Source organism: Misgurnus anguillicaudatus, chromosome 21 (genome assembly GCF_027580225.2).
Source record: "Misgurnus anguillicaudatus chromosome 21, ASM2758022v2, whole genome shotgun sequence".
Lineage (NCBI taxonomy): Eukaryota > Metazoa > Chordata > Actinopteri > Cypriniformes > Cobitidae > Misgurnus > Misgurnus anguillicaudatus.
This window is the reverse complement of record NC_073357.2, coordinates 35,968,326-35,989,177: the sequence shown is the minus strand read 5'-3', so window position 1 is coordinate 35,989,177 and position 20,852 is coordinate 35,968,326. Positions and strand designations below refer to the sequence as shown.

The following is a 20,852-nucleotide window of genomic DNA, read 5'->3' as shown; positions in this document are numbered from 1 at the left end:
CTGCCAAACATTATTGAAGGTAATGATGCATGTGCAATGGGATTAGTGTGGTAGCGCTATACCTGAGGGAACCAGCAATAATAGCATGGATTTCTGCCACACAGCATCAGGCTCACGCTGCAACTAATAGATCAATTAAGAGCCTGTCTTACAACAAGTTTACACCATATTAAATCTAGACCAACAAGGGTGGAAAAAGTCTAAGATGTGCTTTTGAGTTAGGAAGGGGACTTTGGAAATGTCATATTGTCCTACAATGTGTTCTCTTCAAAGAACTCATCTCTTTGACATCCTTGCGGGATGTAGTTGATACTGTGCATTAGTCTAATGGATAGGTGCATGGGGACACATGGCATGCATTATGCAAGGTCAACTGGATGCATTATAATACTGGTCGTGCCTACTGACAAATATAAATACACAACGTATTTATTTGTAGTTTCATTAGAATTGACCTCAAATTTTTCCAGAATTATATTAATAAGCAAAGACATACAAAAGGATGGATGCATGGATATCAAAACAAGGCAGTGTCACATAGTCAAATCATCTCGCTATGCTTAATTATGGCCTGCTGTAGTGATAGAGGCCTAATCCAAAACAGATTTTCACTAATCTCCAGTAATAAAGACGTAAGAAATAAACATCCCCGGATGATGGATAAACAAGAAACCTTCAATACTATGCCATCAAAGGTCATTGTCAATAAGGCTTTTGCATGAAGTTAAAAAGATAACCTGAACCTTCGAGGATGAGCATGTATGTGAGAGTTTGTGAATGAGTCGAGTGTAATGACCGAACACAGCTCTGATCATTAAGTGTGCAGTCAACCCACCCTAGACAGCCTTTCTTCTGTAGTTAAGCTCTTTTCCAGTCCTGTCGCTCAAGCATCGTTTCGGACAACAAAACGATCCCTTATAATCAATAACGCTGTACACACTTCATTGTGATATAACAGAAAGCTTTGTATTGTTCAGCTAGGTTTGACTGTGTTTCCCAGCACAGCAGAATACATTCAAAGCCATTAGTAGGATAATCTGCAGCTGTTTTTATAAAGGTATTCAAGGGACTGACATTTGTTATTATGGGACTTATTAGTAGGACTCAGCTGTTGTTATCATATAATCAATATCTCATAAACTGCAAATTTACAATAAGCCTTTAAACTTTGCCAAGCATCAGGTTAGCCTTGTAAAACAATGCTGCTTTACTATAACTGTTTAAAAAAAAGAGGTTAACGGAAAAAAATATCTTCTGTTTAGTCAGCCACACATTTATTCATATGCTTGAAGTTGCAGTATTTGTATATATTATGACCTTTAAGTGACTTGTAGGCAAGATGCAATCGGTTGTATGGATTATATAGACATAAATATAAATCTATGCATCTATGCATCCTGCAGAATAACATTTTTGTAAATGAGGGTAATGAACAATAACAGTATATCATTCTCCGCTGGACTGTGAGGAAGTGGAGCACAATTGACAAACCCTCAATTATTTGTGTCAAAGGTCAGGGGAGGGTTAACTATTGAAAATTAGGCTATGAGGGGGTTCTCTCTGACCTCAGTATGCTCGCAGAGTTTTAATGTAAAAGCAGCTAACTGGTTCTGACAGGACAGCAATGGCCAATTCATACTAATAAGGCCCATAACAACAACAACATCACTAACAACAATTTGCCCAAAAGCAGACAAAAGAGGTAAAGTGAAGGTGCCATTTGATGTGTCCCACACAGTGCCACAGAGGGCATCTGAGAGACGGTCTCTGCAATGATGGCTCAGGGTTCAAATGTTGATGAGGGGGACAATGAACACACTTCATTACATTTTGTCAAAGGGCGCAATGAAATGTGTGCAGGGCTTTGTTTCTGTTCATGTTTCTCCTCATGGAATTCCTGGTAGCCGATGTTGCTACAAGGTCCTTGCTAATGAGTTTTGTCAAAGATAATTACGGTTTCCTATAGGTGGCCGAAGTGCTTGATGAAAGGCTGGCTTTGTGCTTCTTGCGGGCGGACAGTGTACTTTCGTACCTCGCTACTTCCAGTGCACTCTGAGTGACCTGTCTGACCTGAACTATAGGGTTCAGCCTAAATTTGAAGTAACTATCTTACATTCATTTTAACTTAAACTTAGCGTGATCAGGAATGGGACAACAGATACAATATTCATCAAATAGTCAAAATAGAATGATTAGCACAAAGTAAAACGAAGATGAGAAAAAGAAGGAGTATGGCAACATTGTTTATTGCTAAGAATTAGATAACATTTATATTTATATATACACTAGTCAACATTCGAAGTGGATCAAAACCCTTCAAAAAAGGCTACATAAAACCAATCCCTAATACCCATTTTTGTCTTAGGACAATTTTGATAAATTTTTTTGATCCACTTCAAATGTTGACTAGTATATTTATGCATTTGGCAGACGCTTTTTTCCAAATTAAAGGGACACTTCACCCATTTGCATTAAGCTTTGTATAGTTAGAACCCCAGTCATGTTTTTAAATGGTGGTGCATCATTTCCTCAGTTTCCTCTGAGACAGGAGAAAAACAGATTTTAGTGTTGCACTTCCTTCTTTCAATGATGTAAAAATCATCATTTTGCATCATTGAAAGCAGGAAGTCCAATATCTTTGTTGAGCGGGTGAGACTACAAACACCCCTTTTTTCGGTCAAATAGGCACCAAATTCGAAATGTATGTTACATTTCGACTACGAATACGACGCACTTTCAATAAAGATTAATGTTTCTACCGGTGAAATGCTCCTTTAACTTATAGTGCATTACAAGCTATACATCATTTTTTTATCAATATGTGTTCTCTTGGTTAATTTTGTGCTGCAAACGCAATGCCCTACCACTGAGCTATACAGGAAAATTATATACATGAAAATATATCATTAAAGGAACAGTATGTAAGAAATTTATATCAATTAATCATAAAATGGCCCTGATATGTCACTAGACATTAAGAAATCATTTTTATTTCAAATACTTAAATGACTGACAACAGTGGTCCGGCCAGGATATTGTCATTTAAAAAGTGGAGTTGCAGCCCTCAACTGATGTTTATAAAACGGCTCGTTCTGGTTCTTCATTCTGATTGGTTGAAACGCGTTCTAAGCCGTGATAAAATACCCCGGTAAACCCACGGTTCAGACCGCATCACAAGTATCACTGCGCCACTGTTGCTGCGTACTGATTTATGAGAATAAACACAACAGTCTTTAATCATATTTTTAATTTGTCTACAATTGCACAATTAATGGCGATATGCAGATAAATGTCAATAAATATTGTTGAGTCATCTCGTCGATAGAGAAAACGTTGTCTGAGGATTTTATAACTCAAGTTCATACGTCCGCTATTATCCACTGGGTGGCGATCTTTCCCAACTTAAACACTGACGCATTCACTGAAAACACAGTGTAGTATTGTTCATGGCTGTGAATTTGATCTCTTACTAAAGTTCTTCACAAAAATGGAATTATCTCCGCTTTTAAAACAAAAATTTGAGAGGTGATAAGAGAACAAATAAAGGTAGGATGAAAGTTTTTTTGTTTGTATTTGTTTGAAAGCCGATGGTCTGTTCTTCATTTGATATTTTATGTTTTTCTGCAAGGCATTAAACTAAAACTGGGTGGCAACTTAAAAAAAAAACGCTGACGGGGAAAGAGTTCAGCATGCTTCCAGGCATATTTGATCATCACTTCAACACTTGCATCTAATTTATACATTAATATAACTGTTAATGTATAAATTAGATGAATGGTGATTTATTACATAAACACCACAGTCTTAAATCATATTTTCATTGTGTCTTTGCTGCGTCTGTGTTGGTTGGGAACTGCGCTCTGTTTCAGTCACACTTGATTCTGAGGAACTACTTTGTTTGGCGGAAGAGTAATATTTGTACTAATATAATTACAATTTATTTGGGTTTTATTTTATAAAATCCCGCTAACGTTATGCATATGAAGTAACCGTTTTATAAACGCAATAAACCCCTCGAAGCGTCGGGTCACCAGTGCATCTTACAACAGCCAAGGGGGTTTAGGCACTCCGCTTCGCGTCGTGCCTAACAACGCCCCTTAGCTGTTATAAAATGCACTGGTAACCCACTGCTTCTCGGGGTTTATTGCTTTATTATGTTGTCATGTTGTGTGTTGGCCACCTGTTGTGGGATTGCAGTACCAGTTTTAGCCACAAGTTTTGTGGTTGCAGTACCAGTTTTGGCCACAATCCTACATACTGTTCCTTTAATTATTTTCTTAGCTTCAGCTACGCAGTTTCAATGACGTTGAAACACGAAACCCACTGCAGGTAAAACTAATTTAATTATAGTATGAATTACCCTTAAAACTGACACAATTACACTGGTTCAAATGGCCACATGGGCCTAATACACTGAAAAAATGATTCATTGAATTTAATAAATTTTTTTAAGGTAAGTGGTTGCAATCAATTTATTTAAGCTACATTTAAACAAAAGTTTTATATTTTATTTTACTTTACTAATCTTTTTGTTTAAATGTAGCTTAAATAAATTGATTGCAACCACTTACCTTAAAAAAATTGATTAAATTCAATGAATCATTTTTTTCAGTGTAATTATTTGACAGCCTCCACGGATGATGAACATTTTTCTGACTTTTTAAAGTGCAATTTAATTTTTTAAACACAGGTTTAAGTAAAAATAAAAATTGGAATTAGAAACTCTTATCACTAGAGATATTCGCTGTCTACTTGTCTTATATTTACTTGTACATACTTGTGCATACACTGAAAAAATGATTCATTGAATTTAATCAATTTTTTAAGGTAAGTGGTTGCAATCAATTTATTTAAGCTACATTTAAACAAAAAAGATTAGTTAAGTAAAATAAAATATAAAACTTTTGTTTAAATGTAGCTTAAATAAATTGTTTGCAACCACTTACCTTAAAAAAATTTATTAAATTCAATGAATCTTTTTTTCCAGTGTATTATGCTAGGTGATAACAGACAGAAAAGAAGCTGCTCCTTCATTGCAACCTCCAACTATAATTTACTAAATTCATGGTTTATATTTACAGAATGATGGCTTTTTCCCCTATAGCGATTTTTTGGAAAATAACTTTGCATCTTGCATATACAACTATCCACAATACCTCAAACCACACCTTTAAATGTGAAACATCGCCCTGCCAAAATTCCACCATTGTAACTATGATGTGTTTAAATGAGAAACAACAACATTTAACAAAGAGAAACCTTTTAGAAAGTAAATCAGGTTGAATTCACTTTAATCTTTGAGGTAGTTCACAGCACTATGCCTTTTTTAACTGCTAGGGGTCTGCTGCTCTTCTGTTACATTAAATTTCGTGCTAGGCAGTCAAACACAAATTATTCTGACAGCAGAGAATCTATGTCTACATTTACCATCCATCAAGATTTATTAGGATGAGACTGAGAAAGAACGCAAATCTGTTCTATTGTTAAAGATATATTCAGTAATGCAATTCAGTCTGTCTCACTGTAAAAGTACTAGTTTGTGAAGTTTTAAAACAGTTCTTGACACCTTCATTTCCAGAAAACCTCTGGAAACTTTACCATGAACTCATGACAATTACTTGCAGCCTGATGCTTACACACAAAGCGAGGGAGACAACCTGCGAGGAACTCCAAAAGAGGCGGGTGAGATTGAAGGGTAACCATTGTTGGCTGGCAATGTCCTAGAACCATGTGCTCCAGAACACGGTGTAATCAAAAGGGGCCGTTTGCAACACGCCCTCATACTGTTCTAGCTAGGTAAACAGCATATTCCAGCAGCCTTGGGCATTGAATGCAGACCACACATTGTCACAGCCCACTTTTTTAGACTAGACTACCATAAAAAGGCCCATTATGCGCGTGTGGGATTTTTTTGCCCAGTTAAAAAGCCCTCTGGGCTGTGGCCAATGACAGAGCATCATAATTATGCATTTTATTGGCCATCTCATTCCAGCTATGACTGATTCGGCTCCCAACCCTAAACGTTTCCATTCACCCTTTCATGTGGGAGGGCTGACAGTGCCACGGCTTGCCTGTTTCAAAGGTGGGCTGACAAATATTTACGACCTGATGTGAAGTCACATATAATCAGCTCCCATGAGCTGTTCGGGAGGAATCGGTTATTGGAACACGCTTATCTTTACATTACGAATGATACTTCAAGAAAACCCTGAGCCCGTGATGTGGCCGGCTAAAAATAATAAGTGACACATTTCTTTAGGATCACTCATAATGAGGGGTTATCAGCCAAGGTTGCCGTTTCTCAGAAAATGGAGGAAATAAATGAGTGGCCTCCCTCTACTGGTTAAAGTTATTACTGCAGTGATGATAACTTATGAGATGTGCCTTTTATGGGCAGCAGTCTACTTGAAAGCCACTGGAAGATGATGATGATAATTTTGAGACAGAATATAGTGTGAATTTATGAGAGCTGTAAAAAAACATTGTGTCGTGCTCAGCCAATAATAACCATGACATATACAGTAACATAAACATGCCATTCACTTATAGCAGACAACTATGACTAGAACTATAAAAACAGCATTAAACATTTAACCCTTTCCCTACTATTGACGAGTTATCTCAAATGCTTCCATGCCCTACCCAGTCTCACAAAATTATGTACATATAGTCACGTAATTTTTTTATTCGTTTTCTTGATACTGTCACGAACTTCCGCGTTTTTTCGTGATCGTATCACGAATTTCTGTTTATGTGTCATTGTCATGTATTGGTTACTCAACTGCTTTTTCCTATTTTCAGACCATTTTCGCTTCGGTTAAGGGTTAGATTTGGTGTTTGCGTTAGGATGTCACTTTAAGTATTGGTTTATACGATTTTTTTTTACATTTTAAAACATTGTCGCCTGGCGTCAGGGTTAGAGTTGGGTTTGGGTAAGGATGTCATTTTATGTAAATCTAACCCTAAACCGTAGCAAAGAAATGTCCAAAATTCGTAACAGTATCACAAAAAAAATTACGTGACTACATGTACGTAATTTCGTGTGACTGGGCTGCCCTGCCAATGACGCTTCCCTGATGAGCTTCTACGGAAATCTATAATTTCACTATTATCCACTAGGTGGTGCTCTTATCAATATTATAAAAAACTGAAGTACTAATTTAACAACATAGAAAACTCTGTTTATGTTTTGATCATCATTTTAAATATGATCGCTAAAAAAAGTCCTTTATAAAAATGCAATTATTTCAACTTTTTTAAGAGGTTATAAAAAGAAAACAAATGAAGATAGTATGAAAGTTTTTTTCCCGTTTTATTTGTTTGTTTGTTTGAAAGCAGAGGGTCTGTTCTTTTATTTTATATATTGTACGTTTATATATTTATAGAAGAAAATTTTCCTGGAAGGCATTTTGTGAAAAATCACAAAAAAATCTAGCGCCAACTTTTTAAAAAAAGTACATTTTATTTCTGAAACTGATGATAAAGAGGCAGAGGGAAAAACACAACTGTCTGACAGAGAAACAATTCAAGCAAACGGCAAGCCAGAAAAGCCGAGCACAAAGTAAAAATGAGCTAATACAATCCGAGCGCCATTAATATAACACTACGTAAATGCTTTAAAATAAAAGTTACTGGACTGATATCAATGTGTCAACTCTACTTCCTCCTTTTCATTTTTCTTATTTCCAGTCATTCTTGATTCTAATATCTCCACGTCTTCTTACAGCAGGTTAGAGATGTAGATTTATGACAGTAATATGTTCCTTCCCATGCTTTAACTGCCCATGAGCCCTTATGGCAGGGGTGCATTATCCAAAATACATATTTTCCTCTGTATTAGGAGTTATGGGGATAGCAATCCTCAAAATGAGAGCAATAAATCACTATTATGTCATTAACAGGAGCATGGTTCTGTCATTTACGTCACACTAACGGTCTGAGAATGGTAAAGTGGGAGCTGTTCAGATCATTTGTACGCACCGCATGTTTGGTGGTCCTGAAATCTAGCCGCTCCCCTCTCTTCTCCTGATGCTTCTCGCATCTGTTATGCATTTCCCTCCGATTCTGCCTCTTTGCGGTCGTCCGGCGGAACCCCACGACAAACTCGAAATGCATTTTCGCAATCTCTGTGGAAGGGGATGCGAGCATAGAAAACATATTAAATTTGTTACTAATTTTAAAACTCAGAGCAGAGCAGGCCACGTTTCTGCCACTCGTTTTCTGTACACAAGTCAGCTGAACCCCAACGTGACCACAACCACAATACAAACAGAGCAGGCGGAACAGCAGCTCCCTTTGTGCCCCACATTGTAAATGTTTATGAAAAAGGGCTTTTTAAAACTAACTGGACATAATGACATTACGCTAAAGCAGCGCTCGGTGCATTTGCTCTGATCTCTTGTTGTACTTCAGCAGCAGATAAAAAGGTGCTGCCTAAAAGCAAGACGGAAACAGAGAAGTGGAAGAGTGAATTCCTCAGTCCTACAGAATACGTCTCCAATCAAATACAGGTGCCCGAAAAATCCACTTACTACACAGTACTATACCATAGGGTTCAATTTAAACTGCACTATAGTTCAGCATCGCCAATTACACTTTTAAAAATAAAGGTTAAAAGGGTTCTTTGCAGCGATGCCATACATGAACGAATTTTCGTTCTCCTAAGAACCTTTAAAGTCAAATTCTCTTAAGAAAAACATTTCTTTCTTACCTTGTAACCATTTTTCTCACTTCAAAAAAAACCTTTTATGCAACAGAAAGGTTCGGTGAATGTTAAAGGTTCTTTATAGAGCCAAACTTTAGAGAGTACAAGACGCAAAGTTAAAAAAAACATTAAATAAATACTATGCAAAAGTCTTATGTCACCACCACCATACTTGTTGTTTTAGAAGTTTTAATGTCCATCGATATTTATTTTTCAATCTATTTTATTAAAGGTATTGCGGAGGATTTTCTTTTTCCGGGTGGATCATCAAGACTATTGGTCCTCCTAGTTCTCAATCAGGAGTGTTGCGCAATTGCATTTTATAAAAAAGTGGAGAAGGCGGTTCTTTTCCCTAAAATTCGAGAAAATCCTCCGCCTTTAAGATACAAACAAAAAATACAGGAAATATGTACAAAAAGTAAATGTCTTCTTTAGGCATCGTCTGTGTTTAGTGTGACCTCTCTTGGCACTAAACACATCCTGCGAATTTTTGAGCAGAATGAAGTAAAAATATTAATTTCTTTAAAATGAGAAATTAGGATTTAATTTCATTTAGGCCCAAGAGATCCTGCAGTTTCCTGCTATTGCTCAAGTGGAAGGGGAGTTTATCCTAAAAATTTGACATATCAGTTTACATTTTTATACCGTTTTTTATACTATATACACATTTCCTGTGATTTCTGGATGTATTTTATTAAAGAAACTAAGAAGCAATTATATATGATCACTATAACATTGCAAAAACAACAAATCTAATTGTGGCATGGTGGTCTAAGACTTTTCCACAGTACTGTATATGTCCAAATATGTAAAAAATTGGCATATGTTAATCCATTATATCAATTATATAAGTATGCATTATACAGCCGAACAATTACAGAGCTTTGAATGAAGCACAGAGCAGTCCTTCATTTACATTCATTCATGAGCTCTACACCATCACACACACCAATGTTACAGACAAGGTCAGAGACCCTAGAGAGCTGTACTCCTCTGCGTGTTTGTGTATCTGTCTGTCCGTGTGTGAATGTGACTGCTTGTCATGGAAACATATTTGATCCTTGCTTTAATTATTTTGCCCTCCCTCCACAGTCATTTGGCGTGCAGGCGGCCATGTTGGCTCTACAGCAGGACTGCGAGTGCAGCTGTCACTAGTGGAACTGCACTGACCTCTAGAGACCAATCTCTCCAGGCACAACATGGAGTTTCACTTACATTGACAGCTCTGGCAACAGCCCACGGGAGTGACAGAGACCCAGGTAGACCTGTAGTCTAGCACGGACCTGCTAATCCCATTCATTTCAGTCTCTCCGTGGACTCAAATTCACCCCTGCGTAGGGCCACAACTGGTCTAATGTGTTTAGCGTAGCTTTATACTCTGTAATTTATACTGCTTATTGTTATCCACACAGTTCATGCGTAGTTCATGGCGTGTTTGTGTGTATACTGTACATTTGTCATAATATATTTATGTGTGGCTGGCAGTAGACATGTAACAAAACTTTTAAAGTTTATTTGTCATACAGAGCAGCCATGTCAGTTCGCTTACAACATAACACTTATAAAAACTCTCATCAAACTAAAAATGAGTCATAGAGAAACTCTTTGGTCTGAAACGAAATATTTTCATTCTAAATATCATTGGGTGCCAGTTAAAATCAATGAAATCCTGCTGTATGCTAGGAGAGAGGCCAAATTATATATATTACTTCTCCTTTGAGTAAACATGACATATTTGGATTAGCGGGCAGATAGATATACAGACATTTCCAGCTTTTTCCAACACATAAACGCTCCAACCCATGCCTACAAAAACGCTATTAACTGCACGAAAATGTTGGTTCTGATTTTGTCTGTAAGCTAAAATGTTATTTTAAGGCAAACTTTTCATGATATGTAATTGATGATGATATGCACAGTATTTGTGTATTTGCTGATTCTAAGACCACCTATCGCAAAGTCCCGGTCTGTACTGTAGATGAACATGTGGCATTTTACTCAAATATCGGGTTAGAGATTTAATTTTTTATAGGAGTTTCACATTGTTGCTGCTATCATCATCACCACCAGTCCTCAATATGTGATAAAACATGATGGGAAACATATAAGTGTCTGGGGTCATAAAGGATCAATTTAGCTAAAGCAGTAAATCCTTACTCTCCATTGGGAACATAATAAAATACATTCAAATACAAGTGAATATGTATGCAATAGTACCGTACTGACTCGAAGCTGTTTAAAGCATTTGGAGGGCACAAGGACACAGCTTCACCAGACTAAGTGTATAATCTTAAAAAATTATATTAATATAAGATTTCAAGATAAGACGACTATAAATAAAATAACAAATGTATCCAAATGGGCACATTTTAGGGGGTCATATTTAGTGTTTGTGACATGCTTGCATCCATATAATGGTATATGAGCATGCATGCTAATTAATTTCCATATAGGACAAGCATATGCGTGCCTGTGTGTGTTATGGCAGATATGCACAGATGTGTTGCACCATAAGGCAGTGTACTGATTAGGGAAGTGTGTATTGCGTGAATCAAAGGGGACAAAAAGGAAACGATCAATCTAACTAATGGGAATCCCCGATGAGGAGTGTGGGCAGAGTCACCCAGATGTACCATCTCAATGACCTCCCAAAACAACAAAAACATGTAATATATGCACATATTATTTTTTTTTGTCAAAAAGAAAACAAATGTACTGAGCACACACACACACAAACTCAGTTACACATGTCCAGCAGCATAGCGGGACCTAACACATGCAACGTGTCATTGTTTCCGAGCATCAGCGTTTCATTTGAGGTCCCCACATGTGTCGGCCATATTCATCCACCCTGGAGGACTCTCTCCAAGTGGGAGTCCATCACACAGACAGATGAAAAAGCAGGCACATGTCATTTCGCCACAGCTTCTAAATGTGCGTGAGCGCGAGTATAGAATGAGTGGCAGGCGTTTATTTTCCGACAGCAGACTATGACAAACTAGTGCACTCTGGGCATCCTTTGTATATCGCATTTCATCCTTATAAGATCAAGACCAGTATCACCAAACACATGATTCCTGGTCTCCTTTCGGAAAGTCTGCCCCAGTCAATGAATACAGAAAGTGCCAGCAGCTCGGCATATTTGACATCTCTTTCCAAGACACATTTTGCATGCATTTAAAAAGTAAAAAATAATGTGTTAACCTTCACTTGATTTAAACCAGGAAGAAACCTTTGACCTCAAGTTGGAGGATAATGTGTGAGCCAAGGGGAATGCATTCCTGATACCCAGCATGAATCAGGGCCTTTGCCGTCCTTTTGGACGTTAGTTTAAGATTGCCTGGTTGCATAGAGCTCCCTTTAGTGCTGAGCGGACTTTCATAAAATTGATTTTCTGAGTACACCCTTTTAGCGGCTATAAGCTTGAAATATGAACCCTTCATTGCTGAGAGCATTTCTTCTCAATTTTTCCCCTCTCTCCTTTATTTCTTTTTCTCTTTTTATTTTTTTTTTTATCACTCCATAACTAATGATCTGGGGAGGGTGTGTGTTTGAAATTCTCCACAGTAACCATTTTCATAATTAAACATTTCTAATTCTGGAGCTTTGGCTGGCTCTGAGCAAACAGGCAGCGGCAGCGAAGTGAGAAACATTCAACGTCTTTCATTAGAGCTCTTTTTAAATCAGTGCTCTGGTTAATGCATCCGCTAATGAAGCAAGAGGACATTTAGCATCCCTGCTCATTAGGAGCTAAACTGCGGCCATTTGTTTCTACAGGAGAGGTAGAGGGTTATCAAAGCGTACGGTCAATCACATTTAATAACGGGGAGGTATTACTCTTTAATGAGATATTTAAAATTATTCAAACTCTAAAAACAAGGGTCCTTTGAGGATCCTGCACAAAAAAACAAAATGAACTGGTAAGAATGCAGGGTTGGCACGAATTACAAAGCAAGAGTCATACTGGCGTAGTGGTTCGTGCATGCTTTTGGCAAATATGTTGAAATAATTGACCACATTACCTTCAGCCTAAGAAAGTGATATATTATGATATATTATATCACTGCTCTTTTAAATCACAGGGTTCAGAGGCTTGACACTAGATGTCAATTTATCACCTTCAGACGGCCTGCCACTACACAGCGTTCCACCTGAAAAATGATACGTATAAATGATGATAAACATCAACGCATTTGTTATGTGGAAGAAAATGGATGGAGCCGCGGCACTCAACGCTTAGTATCAATGTTGTTTACATTATTAACGGGACTGGAAATAATAATTGGCCATATATTTCGCACAGTCTCATTTCCCCTCTGCCAGAGGTACTTGACATTCTGCAAGGGTTTGTAATGTAAATGACCAAAATAGTATTTATTCCATATCTTAAAAGCCAATGAAGTGATTGAGGAGAGAAAATAAGCCGGCTACAGGTGGGGGTCAATTATCATTTGAATAATCGAGACAGCAGCGCGGCGGACCCGAGCCTCTCTGAAGTGTGACATGTTTTTATCTTCATGCATTTCAATGAAGTCAGACCTGTACATAAAAGGTTATCACCTAGGAAACATATTTGCCTAAGCACAAGTTAAACAGGCGAGTGAGATCAGCATAGATATTCAATTTAGCCAGCCAACCTTGAACTATAAATATTTCAATAAAATCCAATGAGAGTATTTTCTCTCTCCCTCTTCCCTCCTCCCAGCTTTGATCCAATTCCATTTTAGCAGTGGGAGATAGGGGAATGAGAGGGGGATGGGATTTATAAAAGGAAGAGAGAAAAGAGAAGAGGAGAATGGGGGGGGGGTGAAAAACTCAGCATACTGTAGTTTAGCTAAATGTGCTGTTAGATGCATCTGGCCCCTAAAGCCTAAGAGAGAAGAAAGAAGGATTGACGGATGAAAGCAGACTGACAGGAAAAGTATGAAAGAATGAGAGAAAAAAAAGAGAAACAGGGACATCAATTTAACAACTTAGCTGCGGGCAATGGTGGATCCTACATTCTGGAAACATTAAATAATCTATTTTTGTTGGTTTCTCTGTCTATCTTTCTCTAGTAGAACATGAAGTCACTGTAGCATAGTCCTATAAGCTGTATAGACAGGACTCTACCCCAGAGATATTCTCAGGACCTGTCTATTTAAATTTAAATACAGATTCAAGGAGAACAACTGTTCACATACAAGTACTTTTTTGGCATAAGGAAGATATTTTTCCTGAACATAAACCTTTCTGATGAAAACTGTAAAAAACAATTACACATCTCAGACACACAAAAATGTATAGCAATAAGTGCAATAAAGACATTCTGCTAAAAAACACCTTGTTGAACAAAAGGGTTCATTTAAGCAGCTTTTGTGAACATACACAAAATAAACACACACATACAGAGAGAGAGAGAGAGAGAGAGAGAGAGAGAGAGAGAGAGAGGAAATTGAACATAGTAACAAAAACAAAAAATACACTTGGAAAATTCATATCTTTGTTTTGCAATCAAAAATTCCTACACACAGTGTGCTGATCACAGAAAATTGGCAAAGTGGATTCTGTGTTCGTAAACACATGCTGGAATTAATCCTGGGGTCAATCCCAGGATCAGTTCCGGAATGTCCCGTGTGAACAACAGGCAGGAACAATGCCGTAAGTGGTGTGTTGAAATGATGACGCATGTACATGGCATCACTATGACAAAGTTATCATGCAACTCTTTGAGCAATTAGGTTAAAACAACCCAGCATTGGGTAACCCCAATGTTCTGTCCAATATTTACTTATGCTATTGGTTAAAAACAATCCAGCATTATTTAGTGCATAAACATGGATTCTCGAGAAAGAAATTACACCAAGGGGCGTCATGCACCTATTTTTTTTAAGGGGGCACAGTGTGCACAGCTCACAGAAATTTGTGCATACACAGACATCAAACGAAATATTATAGAGCTTTCAGTCTTTTCAATGGCACTTACATTTCTAACAATCTTGAACACCACTTCTTTCATGCAAAAACCTCCAAAATAAAAGTGTTGAATAACTTTCATATCAAATACTATTCAATTGGAATAATGACATATTGGTATCATATTTACATCTGAAACGGCATGTTTTATTTATTTAAGTTTTAATAAATGACTTGTTTAATTGTGTCATTAATGCATTTTGCACAGCAACTGCAATATCCTATAAAATTAATGTAATTTTAAATACATAAAGTATATAAACAACAAAAATGACATAAATAATAACCATGTGATTGAGTTTAATGTTCAATAATAATTTAAAAAATATGTTTAGATAAAATGATTAGAGGAACGCATTATTGCATCAAATTTCACCTCATATGTGAACATGTGTGATTCCGCACCCCCGTGAACTCTGGCGAACTTTGGCGTGGAACGAAGATGAATCTAGAAATCTACTAATATAATGTTGAGACGGTCACATTTTAAACCATACATTTTCTACATAGAGGAGCTTAACATTAACGTACTGGGGTTTGGAAATGTTGTGAGCGTTTCTTACATGTTTTAATTCCTCAGATAGCCAAATGCAGCAGCAACCGCAAAGAGCCCGTGAGTGCGCTGAGAAACTGATGACGTCTGCGCTGTCTGCAGCACCTGCCGCCAGTATAAAGTAATGTAACACGATCAAAATACTATCTCCGAAAAGTGACAAGGATGCAGCACACAATTGATAATATTGTGCATATTAAACAAATTAAAAGTCAAATAACAGATTAATGGGCGCTTCTTTGATTTTGAGGTTGCATGCAAAAGCCATTTGGCTCAACAACAAAAAAAACAAGGGGGCATGTGCCCCCTCAGTTTGAATGTGCATGACGCCTCTGACACCAAGTGCACGATTACAAGTACTGTATATTACAAGTTAAACCCTTATGTCTTAAAGGGATCTTTACAAGATGTGAAATGTGATTTTACTGGCAATGTGAATGAACCAAAATTAAACAATCCCGGGGAAAAAAATCACAATATCAGTTTATTTACCGAAATCTCTGTGTAAAAAGGGCTGTAGTCAAGTGTGTAGCTATGCATTTCTTTTAACTAGCTGGGCTATAACATCTATTTCCAACTGCTAAATTACATTGCATTTTTTTCTACTTGGTTATGTAAATGAGGGCATTCCAAAGACTTCTGTTGCTTTTATTGAGTCAATTTTAATAACACTCTAGACCCTGATTCCAATCCTTTCAAATTTCTGGTGGCAATTTTGTCCTTCAAGTATATCTAAGCAACCCCCCCCCCCCCCCCCCGGTCTTCAGTCTGTGTAGAACCCTTCAAGGAAGTTTCTTCATTGTACTGTGTACATGATACTTGTACATATGACAATAAATGACTTTGAGTTGACACCCTTTACACACACAAACAAATTGACACATCTCTAACCATCTTATGCAATCTCTCTCTCTCACCTCCATCCTATGCCACATCAACTGACAAGCTGCTGCACTAACTCTCAATGCATTATGAAGAGAAGAAAGAGCCCCCCTTCGCTGGGCTAAACCACCCATAGAGACCCCGATCAGTGCCGTGTTGTGACAGAAGACCTGTCAGTGGGTCCAGGCTACAGTATCACTGGGCTGATTTAGTGCAGTCCAGACAGGGTGACAGAAGGTGAAAGCTCCAGCTATTTGTCACTGCTGTGCCCGTGTCAAAGTGTCAGGTGTGGGGACAGAGGGGGGGTACAGCTGGGTTGATAGTGGAAGAGACAGGCCCGTATGGTCTGAGACCCAACAGCCTGTCAACCAGGAGTCAAAGTCTGGGGAGCTAAAACCCCTCCTATCTTTCTTCTTGCTTGCTTTGTTTTTTCTGACACAAAGGTGATCTCTCTTTTCCTCATTGTATGTTTCTCAATGTGCAATCTTCTAAGAGCATCTTCTTTTCGTCAGTGTCTCTTTGCACTTTAGTATTTTTTTTTTTCAAAACATACCTTAAACCATTTCCTCTATCTGACTCTCAGTTGCATCTCCCAGGCCACAGTTCAGAGCACAGATCAAAGGTGCACCTGTACGTACATATACTTGTGAAAATATTTCAGAAGAATGCAGATAAAACTCCATATTGTGTGTTTAAAAAACAAAGCTGCACTACATAATATTTTTTACGATGTGATCCACTTTGTCTACAACTGTAATTAAACAACAAGCACCACAACAAAATATCAACAAAGTACTTTACTCAAATAGCCACGGTAAAAATAAAGATTTACCCTTAGGACTTGAAATCCAAGAAGATTAAGTGCAAAAATAACAACAGCAGCAAATCGCATCAAGCACACCATATGAAGACTTAAAAAAAAAAAACATTAAATGTGTTTATAAGACACAAGCAATTCATTTCTTTATTCTTTCTTAAGCCTCTTTACTTGAATATTTATTGGAGGGGGTGTGAGCAGTGTTTATAGTCGGGTCAAACACAGTCTCTCGAGCTTAATAGGGGATTACGGCTCACTCCCACAAAAGAACACTAACTGACTTTAGCTGCATTATAACTGCCATTACCTCCGCTGGAGATCCAGATTCATCTGCACGAGTGAGATGAAGTGATAAAGGATTAGAGCAGCGGAGGACATGGCAGGACGAGGGAGGAGGGAGTCAGCACATCCTGACAGTGATGGGCCTGGTTGTTTGTCCTCACCACATTTCCGATCTCCTCTTCTTTTCTGTCTTGTTTTGTTGGCTTGTCTTAAAGCCAGTCCCCCTCCCCAAGTCCATCTGGTACCTTTGCTCGCCCTCAAAACAAGAGCCCAACAGACTAATTACACTCACACACTCTCTTTCTTTCACACACGCACACACACGCACGCACGCACACACACACCTGACTCTGTTTAGTCGGGGCTGAAATGTGAGAGGCATTGGTCAATATATTGGTATTGGTCAATAAAGCAATTTTCACACTATCAAAAGATAGTTTAAAAAGAGCCGACAGTCATGGTATATATCCAATAAATCAAATTTGAGGTTTGTGTATAGATGGTTTTAGCAGTAACAACATAAACAAGCGGCCTTCGTGGTCCACACGTAACTTCCGGTAAACTCCGCTAAGAATAAATAACAAGAAAGTACTTAAAACGTAGTTTATTTATATAACAAGCAAAATAAACAACACATAGATTACTTAGGGGCCAGTCACACCAAAAGCGCTTTAAACGCTTGCAAACGCAAGGCGCCACGCACTGCCTTTTTTAAAAAAAGAGCAGTGCGCCGCGGCTTTTCATATTGTTAAGCAACCACCGAGTCGGCTGTTTTGTCAATCAAATATTGAAGCGTGAGCGCTCTTTTGCTGTTAACTGTCATATTAGCAGAAACTTTAAAAAGAGGACGCCTGCTCTGACCTTGTTTGAGGGTGAGAGGTGCACAAACACGCAGGAGAGAGTGAGCGAGTGGAGTCCGGTTCTTCAAAGCAACTGTAAACTTCCCTCAACACAACGTAAGGCCCGCCTCTCCCCTCATTCGATTGGACAATGGAAAGACAAGAATGACGTCGGGCGCTTCTCCGCTCTCAGCGCTCCTTCAAAAACGCGTGCACGGCAGGCGGCAAAAAAAACGCAAGGCGCTCGGCGCGCATAAACAGCGCGCAAACGCGCCCTGCCCATAGAATATCATTCAAAAAAGGCGCCTGCAACTGCCATAAACGCTTTTGGTGTGACTGGCCCCTTATGAAACCAAAACATCTGTTATTTTCGATAAGGTATTTGTTCAAGAGTTCAGTTTAGCAACTAGTCAGATCATTAAAAAAACTGAAACCGGAAGTAAAGTTCGGACCAGACGTGTATCGCTTCACCGCATGTGCGTCCGATGAAACAGTCTATAGGACATGTAAAGAAACATCACTAGTTTAATGTTAAGTATAATATGGTACTGTAAAGGCATAAGGTATGCTAACTTTACCTGAAACGTGTAACACGCAAACAGTATAGCGGACTTTAAAAACACAAGACTCATCATAATGTATATATTTTTAATCAATGCTTTAATTAAAAATATTTCATAGTTACACAGATTACTAAATGTTAAAAATTTTAAATATTTAATTTATAACTAACCATTTGTTCTGTATTAATTCCTGTGTTACCCACAGATCCATATACTGACACACACACATCTGATTTCTTTCTGTACTGTTTGTGTTCACTTTAAGACATAGCCTAATAACTGACTGTTTTTATGAGAATGCTTTCCAAAACTGTGGTATTAAGGGTGGTCGCACACCAGATGTGCAGCTTAGCGCCGCACATTGTTTTCTATGAGTGTACGCACACCAGCGCCGACAGGTGCCGCCTGTCCGCGGCGCCCTGACTCACATAGTTTAACATTAAATAACATCATATTTGTCCTAAATCATTAACAATTTACAGTGGCTGCTAACGTATATTTTGCATTTTGAAGTAGACGCTATCTGACGAAGCTTGCGCTATTTAATGTGCACTTCCGGTTCTACGATACCTCCGAGTTGTCCTAGACGCGACTCGACTCAACGCGGCAATGCGCGACGCTGAGCTGCGCGTCCGGTGTGCGACCCCCTTTAGAGATGATTTTGTGTGTATGTGTCCTGTCAAGCGCAGAGAGGTGTTGTGTTTGTGTGCTTTTTAAAACCACATCTCCGTGCATGCGCTTATGAGTGTGTCTCCATTTGAGTATGTGTGTGCATCTGTGCGCACAGAAAACAGCTCACTTTAACATCTTGCGCTCCTATTGTTTAAAATGGCTTGAATGATAACATTTGCAAGGTTTAGAAACACATGCCAATTATAAACTTTCTATATAAATAGTTAATAATTTCTGAATAATGCGTATTTGAGCGATTATTATTAAAAAGATTATTATAATTTATGCGTGATTTCTTTTGCTTTTTGTGTCTCTTCTGACTGGGTGGGCCAGTCCTCAATCTGAGTGGACCAGTGCCACCCTGGCCCTTGTACCCTCACCACTGCACCAAACTATCGGCAGATATCAGTCTGAATAATCGGCTATCGGTATCAGTGGAAAAATGTAATATCGCTGCATCTCTAGTAAAAATATTACGTTTTGTCAAAATATTAAATTCTTCCTATTTAGGCCTTATTTTTAAAAAAAATTCACTGTTGCCCCAAAAAATTATTTTCCATTCCATGCTGATCTGACAGAACCAGTATACGGTTATGATTTGATTTTCCTCCAATGGGTGAGACCCTTATTTAATGTGGGACCTTAATAAGACAACGACAATTTCTCATATAAACAACCGATTACAGAGAAACCCTCGTTTGATCCTATGTGGTGGAACAGACAGATAGATTTGGGCTAAGGCCTAAACAAGCCGGGGCACAGAATGTATGTATGTGAGTCCTGGCATTCCATCAAGGAACATGGAAGATATATACATGCATGGATCCAAAGGCCACACTCCAATAGGAGCATTGCCACAGGAAAAGCAGGTTGTGTTCACACACACACACACACACACACACACACACACTCATTTGACACAATTTTAATAGGGCCACCTCAAAAACAGTTTCTGCTGTATTCAGCAAACATCTTGCCAGCTTTTTGCTTGAGTGTCAAAGGGAAACAGAAGGTCCTAACAGGCAACTCAACAGGATGCCAAGCAACTGAGCCTGGCATGAGATCAATATTCTTTTTCATTTCACTTCTTTTAAAAATACAGTACATTTGATATCCATTGGGAAGTTAAAAAACTTACAATAAGGTTGAGATAAAATAAAATGTGATAAAGTTAAAATCAACTCAAAGTGTGCTTTGTCATTCTGCACAGCAGAACGAAATGGCGTTTCTCTAAGCCCAGTGCAAGGTAAGTACAAGTATAAGTAGAGCAACAATATAGAGCTGTACAAGTAGTACAATTAGCATATACGGTACAATAAGTATATACAAAATTATACAAAAATTGCACAAAGTTTCTACAGTGAGTAGGTGTGCACAAACTAATGTGGAGTTAATTGTAACAGCAGTGTTTCCCACAGGATTTTGAGGAGACTGTGGTGTTGATGACGTCACCAGCTAATTAGCATATATGTGATGTCATCATGTCATGTTTGCGTTTGATCTAGTGTTGGCATCTGAAATATGTTTTACTTCTACTCTTTGATCTGTATCTGTATTTGATCTGTATTATATATCAGATTATATT

The 20,852-nt window shown here is 38.1% G+C and overlaps 1 long non-coding RNA gene across 5 annotated transcripts in view; it reads right to left on the bottom strand.

The window, feature by feature from the left end:
* The window catches only part of LOC129444652 (uncharacterized), a 70,175-nt gene that overhangs the window by 3,862 nt on the left and 45,461 nt on the right, over positions 1-20,852 (bottom strand). For 2 of the 5 annotated variants that reach the window (XR_012359964.1, XR_008644555.2), the window contains one exon: positions 7,981-8,126. The exons of the other annotated variants lie outside the window; for them this stretch is intronic. This is a non-coding gene — a long non-coding RNA (uncharacterized lncRNA). The remainder of the gene's footprint in view (positions 1-7,980; positions 8,127-20,852) is intronic. 5 annotated transcript variants of the gene reach the window in all.